Genomic DNA, 7,188 nt, shown 5'->3' with positions numbered 1-7,188 from the left:
CAATAGACTTGTGAAGGCCAAGGAATGGGGGTGTGAGGGAGGGTGAATATGGGGAAAATAAGGATACTTGCACTAATGTCAACATTAAAAAATTTTAATAAAAAGTTGTTATCACGAAAATGATGTAAGTATAAGAAGTACAATTGTGGGATTTCTTAATAATGTTTAGTTGCCCAGGTCAGCCTTACTTTTGCAGTGAGGTGCAAGTTTGCAGGAACAAGAGAAAAGCCAGTTCTCCTCCAAAGAGACAGCAGGGGCATCATTTTTGCAATGGATATTCCCACCATCCCCTTGTATTTTGGAATTTTTATTCCCAAATATGTCCCCAAAGAAGTAAAAGTTAAAATAAATTATTAATAAATTAACTAATTAACTAAATGGGCTCTCTTGACAATTATTATCTGCTCTCATCACTGCATGGCCATGGGGGTATCTAAATTCCTCACTTTGGATGATCTTTGATGTAACAAGGGATTGCAAGGTGGATATTACTGTGTGTGTGTGTGTGTGTGTGTGTGTGTTGTGTGTGTGTGTGTGTGAGAGAGAGAGAGAGAAATTGATCTAAATTTTCCCTTTGACCTCTGCCTTCCTTCCGGTCCTGTCTTCTAAAATACAGACAATTTCTTGTTCTTGAGTATGTAGTATATGTTAGATTTACTGATTTTTTAGGTTCAATGTATCTTTTGCCATAACAAACAGCCAAATTTTTTTTTCAAGTGTTTTTCCCACTCTTCATTCTCAAAGTTGAGCAAAGAGAACAGGATGATTTGGAGTCTGGTGGTAAATGCAGAGATATACAGTAGGGTTATTTTTTGTATAATCTATATTTGATCTACAAATATGCTGACAATTGAAGGGGATTGGAGAGTTCCACATATGGAGAGTTTTTATGTGGAGTGCACATGGACAGATTAGGATGTGTGCCTCCCAAAAAATCTCATAGTCATCATTTTACTCTTGCCTCCCTTTGAATCTCTGGTCTGAGCCCACATCTTGGGCACCAGAAAACTAATGTGTTCACTCCAGACCCTGTGTGAGATGTTTTATGAGGTGCAGAGCTTGGAATGATAAGAAATAAATCCTTTTGTTAATAAGGGGTACAGAACCTGGCTCTTTACCAGATTTCCCTTTTAGCCCACAAGAAATCCCTTTCTTTCAAAACTCAAATCACAACAAATAATATGCATTTTTGAGTAGGTTGAGGTAGGGCTGCTTAAAGCTATAAAGACTTGGACCAATCGATAAGTTATATATATAAAAGCCTAAGCAACCAGTCGTCTGGTAGCTATTATATGCACTGACCATCAGGGGACAGATGCTCAATGCAGAAACAGTCCCATGGTGGTCAGTGCGCCCCCACAGTGGGAACACCGCTCAGCTGACCAATGGGTGCCAGACTCTTGGCTCATGGCTGGAGAGCACAGCTGCAGTGGAGTGAGCCCCTCCAAAGGACACTCTCCATGCATACCCCTCCCCCATCTGGACCCAAACGTGGCTACAAGCACATCAGGCCTGGATGAGCAGGAGCAGCACGGCACCCAGCTGGGCTTTGGCTCTTCCTGGGCTGCCTGCCGCTTTGTACACTACTACATTTCTCAGGGGATGTAGGACTGCCGGTTTCGGCTGATTCCCACAGGCCAGGCCGATGGAACCCACTGGTGCATGGATCCATGTTAATTTGAAAATAACAGCTGCAAAGAGGACCTAATGTCTTTGAGCTTGTCTGGGAAGAGATTATAAAATCATTAATCAGGAAAATGAAATTAGAAGCCCAAGAGAAGATTTGAGGGCAGGGGGAGTGGTGCTGGTGTCTTGGGAACTTACTTTGTGACATTAAGTTTTAGGTGGAGAGACTCCAGTGAGGAAAACAGCTTGTCAGGCTACAGGAAAGCATCAGCCAACAGGAAACCAGAATGAACCATGCTCCTTCTCCCATCACTTAAAGTTCATCTCCAGAGCTAAGCACATTGTTTTGGTCCCCATCCCAGCATATTATGTTCTGAGGCCCAAGGAATGATACATTCTCCTCAGGGCTTTGTGTTCCCTTTAGTCTCTGCATCTCCTGTTGGAGAGAAGTTCTCTGACTTCGGATCTATAATTTTTAATTGTTTCTGGACTGAAAATATCACAGGGCACAGGAAGTAATGTGGTTAGAGTGTGGTGGTGTAGATAAAAAACAGACATTGAGTTAAATATATGAATATATCTAAGGAACAAAACAGAATGTGAGAAGAATTGTCAGTTAAATTTGTCAAAGGAGTTTACATAAATGCTAACAATACCATTTTGATTTATTGGTTTTTAAATACATTTTTATTGATTTTTAGAGATAAAGGGAAAGGGATAGAGAGATAGAAGCATCGATGAGAGAGAAACATCATTGATCCAATGTTTCCTGCACACATCCTAATGGGGATTATGCCCATAACCCAGGCATGTACCCTGGCCTGGAATCAAACTGGTGACCTCTTAGTTCCTGGGTCGATGTTCAACCACTGAGCAACACTGCCCGGGCTTGATTTATGAACACAGCAATTAAGTTGACAGCAACACCAACAATAGAATAGAAACATGATTATCATCAGCATGTTCAATGTAATTAAAATGATATTCATAGCAGTATAACTGTGTATCTTTTTATTTAAATATCCTTCCCCATATACCAATATTTTATAACCAAATTGACACAATAAGAAATAACATGAAGAAGGTCTCTTTCTGCCTTCATAAATCTAATTGTTTTTGGGTACAGGTCTGGATGAAGATGGATACTCAATTAGAGTATTACATGATGATAAAGAAATTGAACCTCTCAGAATGCTCTTTGTGCAAAATTTACATGCTTATCACTGCACTTTCAAAGCATCATGAATGTATTTGTTGTTAGAAATAAATTCATTCAAACCATGGAATGGAAACTGTCAGTATGGCTCACCAAATACACCTCTATGAATTCCAGCTCTTGCCTCATAGACATATGTGACTCAATAAGAATTTTAAGGCAAGCTTACCTTACTCAACTATAGGTTACAAACAATACCAAAATATCTGCACTTTCATTAGAATAACATCAACATTTCAGATGCCCTCCATGTCTCACATGAGTTAAAGTGTGAAGATTGCCCAGCTCTGCAGTCTTGTCAGTCACGCGGACCCTTGTCTGGACCTTCCACCAACTTGTAGTTGCTGCATCAGAAATACGTTCTCAGAAGAACAAGATAGATAACAGGGCACAAACATATATAGAGGAAATAGAAATGTTTCAGTTCTGCTTTTAAAAACTTACACTTATTTTTAATGTAATGCCATTCTATTTTTATTATAGTACTATATCATGCATGCATTGTACCTTTTAAAATTTATTATTAATTTTAATTTTTTTTCGGTTCTGCTTTTGATTGATGGTGCAAAAAGTCCAAATGATTTCCCAAAGGAGTGGGGCAAGTTTATGGAGGTGTGAGTGTTTCACAGATAAATACTTCACTAGAAGAGCACCATATGTTAACCTTCATCCTCTTCCTGCCTATGGCTGGTAACATGTTACTGCCACAGCTGTACCACATTATGTCTAGAAGGCTTTTGTTTCCAGGTTAGAAACAAAAACTAGTAGTTAACTGCAGGATCAGCTCAGATTCAATGGTGTTGTGGAAAATTTTTCTCAATAGGTTAAAAAAAATTTCTACATACCAGCTCTTTGTAGCTGCTATTTAGAAAGAAGAATCTTTCCTAAAATTCCAAGGACAGATGCTACCATTCAGGTCAAATTATCAGAGCTCTATCACTGATTATCTTCCCCCTCACACTCGGCATTACAAAGGGCAGGTACCCAGACTTCCTGAATCATGATTTTATCCCTAGTAAGTAGTTCAGGACATGACTATAAGATAAGCTTAACTAGTAGGTGTAGAGTTGAATTGAAATTCTGAGTATTCTGGATAGCTGTATAGTGTATCATTGGATTTCACATTCTTCTTATTCAAATATTCTTGCTAGAATAATCTGCAAAAAGGATAAAACTGTAAGAACATACGGAAGCATTGACTTCCCCAAGTGTCCTGCGTGATGGCTTCTCATTGTTATTGTTCTTAAGTTTCTGTTTTGCTTCCTTAGTTTCATTTCTACCCCTATGAACTTAACTTTCATTTCTCACTCCACTCCTGTGGGGGAGCTCCTCTGTGGAGAGCTGGTCACTGGCTTGGTGAGTGAACATTGACTTGACTTACAGCTGGTCTCCTCCACTGAGTTAAGACTCCTCCTATATATTTCCTGAAGGTAAGAGGGACAGTTTCTGGAGACAAAGGGCAGGAGGCTTTGGAGGAGCAGACTGAATGTGTTTGGTGTCTTAAATTGTGATTCTGAAGCTGCTGTGCTTGTGGGTTTCTCTGCTGAGGTGGCAGAAAAGAGGAACACTGAGAGATCTTTAAAGAAGAGAGGTTTAAAACAGCAGAGTCTTATGTATTTCATGGAGGGACCGTTATTTCTCCAGGCTGAGTTACCTCACCTTCTTCCTATTCTGTTGTTTTGATTTTCTACCTTTCCTAGGTGAACCAGAATACTCTATTTTCCCAGATGGAAAATCCCTTCCTCCTATTCTCCAGGAAGTCTGTGAGATTAGCCCTGTTCTCCCTCTTCATAAAGCCCAGGCCCCTGGTGAGGCCAGCAGGAGTGGGAGCCCTTATCAGGAGGCATGTGGGAGGGATGGGCTCTTAGGGGCTCTGCCAGCAACCACACCCTCTTACTCTTTTGTTAAATTTTATTTATTTTTATAGAACTTTATTCTTAAATGTACAATAAGCTCTCAGACAACAGTTGTTCATTTTATCTGTAGGTGGAAACCCATGTTATCACAAGAATATGCTAAAACAGGAATGGAATTTAGGATCACCATTGCCCAAGGAACAAGGAATAGCTCATTTCTGGCCAGACTTCTTACTTTCACAAGTCTCTTGAGGGCCCTTCCCCTTGGCCATTGCTTTCTGCCCCTCTTTTGCTCCTTCTGGGATGCCTTATTTTCCTCATCCATCTTCTTGCCTGGCTTCCTGGGCTGCTTGGGGGCTTTTTCTTGCCAACTTTGATACAGGACATGACATCTACTGCCCCTTCCCTGAATGCTGATCCTTTACTCTTATCTTGGTAACTCTGGGAAACTTTCACAACCTTCGTGATAAATGACTGGCCATTTGACCAGCCTGATGAGAGAGGCTGGATGATCAGGTGGCTGTCCAATTCTGTAGCTCCTATGTGGTCACTTTACTCTCTGCAGGTCCAGGAACAGGAAATTTGTCCTCCCCAGAGTGCTGTGGCTCACTGTTACCTCAGTGCATTCCATGACTCTCAGGTGTCCTCTCTGGCTTTGGAATGTGTTCTGCATCATCTTACACATACCCCGCTCACCACTGTTATTATATTAACCCTTTACTCACTTTTCCCTTGCATGCAGCTAAGAAAAGGAGTTGGTAACTTTTCAAAAAGATACCCATCTTAATCTCCTTTGAGCAATTTGTTCTTTGATCTCTGTATTACTTAGATTTTGATGTGTATTTTCTTTCCTCCCTCATCTCAGAGATCATGGATATGTGTTTTATACTGGGACAAGTTCCATATCTGGTGTATACTAACTGAATTCTCAGGGGCTATTCCAGGTCCCTCAAAGCAGGAGAAAATAATTTTTTATTAAAATCATAACAACAAATGGATTCACCTGTGGTATAAAACTGTATTAACTTCTATAGAATGCACCCAAATGACTTCTTTGAAAGAAATTGACCTGAGAGCTAGAACTCTTGGGGAAGTTCATTAATGTGATGCAGATTAAAACCTTGATGGAAGGAAGTGGTGTAGAAGAAAGAACTCTGAATATAGAGGAATGGGAAGAGTTGCAATAGATTTGAGTTTCCCAGGTGTCTGGATGCCAAGAACAGGTTCACCTTTTCATTGTCAGTTACTGACTCAGGGTACAGGAGAGGTTTCCAGGATGTTGGCTAAACCTCTCATAGGACTTGATCAACATTGTGGAGACACTTTTATGTTTCTTATCTGCACTGCAAAGATACAGAAAGCCTCTGTAAGGACAATTTTGATATAGTGAGATAAGAAAACTCAGAACCTTACCTTACTTTATAAAAACTCCTGCACTGTACCATCTCCAAGAGGGAGAATACATTTTATCTCTGTCTGCCTATGTGCCTGTCTGTCTTAAATAGGAGGGTTTCAGTGGTATAATGTTTCTTCAGTGATAGAATACAAAAACTAAACAAAGGAAAAATAAGCACTTGTATTAGTTTTCTAGGACTGCCATACAAAACTTACTACAAACTTGGTGACTTATGTGAAAGTTATTCTCACAGTTATGGAGGCTAGAAATAAAACATCAATGATGTTGGCAGGGTTGGTTCCTCTCAGTGCTATGAGGGAAGGATCTGTTCCATGCCTCTCTGAGAGTTCACTGGCATTCATTGGAATTCCTTGTTGTTTAGTGGAATCACCTTGATCTCTGCTTACATCTTCACATGGCAGTCTTCATGTGCATTTGTCTATCTCTGTACAAATTTCCCCTTTTTATAAGGACACATTCATATTGGATTTAGAACACCCTATTGATTTTATTTTAATGTGATCACCTGCAAAGACTCTTATTTCCAAACAAAGTTACACTCAAACATTCTGGGGTTTAGATTTCAATATGTGTTAGAAGGACACAATTCAACTCATAATCACACTTTATGTGCGTGGAACAGAATAGACTTTATCTCTCCAGTGTATGGCCACCCTTAATATTGAGTCTTTTCTCTCCTGGTAACAGATGCTGCCTCATTGGAATTTATGTTTCAAAGGTCTCTGTCAAGAGTATGATTCTGAGTATATAAACACATCTCCTCCTTCCTAAACACACATACTTTATTTTGAACTGAACATATTACCTTATGTTCAGTCCAAAATAAAGACCCATTATCTACAGACTCATAACTTCCCAGGACTCCCCAAATGGTCTTGCTCTCTCTCTTTCTTTCTACATCCCAATAGCATTGGGTATCAATCTAGTTCCTTCAACTTCTATCGCTATATATTTTTTTCTTTAATCTGTGCAGTAGTGGAGAGAACACTGGATGGCAATATTGAGAATGGAATGTTTCCCTACAACTCTACTTATTTGAACAGACTGACATTGACCATTGTAAGTTATTTATG

At 39.7% G+C, this 7,188-nt stretch overlaps 1 protein-coding gene across 1 annotated transcript in view; it reads left to right on the top strand.

The window, feature by feature from the left end:
- Positions 1 to 4,167: 4,167 nt before the first annotated feature.
- The window catches only part of LOC307110107 (uncharacterized protein), a gene marked incomplete at its 3' end in the record, with an annotated part of 89,753 nt that continues 86,732 nt past the window's right edge, over positions 4,168 to 7,188 (top strand). The window contains exon 1 of the mRNA XM_079789154.1: positions 4,168 to 4,272. The remainder of the gene's footprint in view (positions 4,273 to 7,188) is intronic.

Source organism: Cnephaeus nilssonii (assembly GCF_951640355.1).
Source record: "Cnephaeus nilssonii genome assembly, chromosome: 13".
Lineage (NCBI taxonomy): Eukaryota > Metazoa > Chordata > Mammalia > Chiroptera > Vespertilionidae > Cnephaeus > Cnephaeus nilssonii.
Note: the sequence above shows the minus strand (reverse complement) of the source record. Positions and strands in the feature narration are given on the sequence as shown.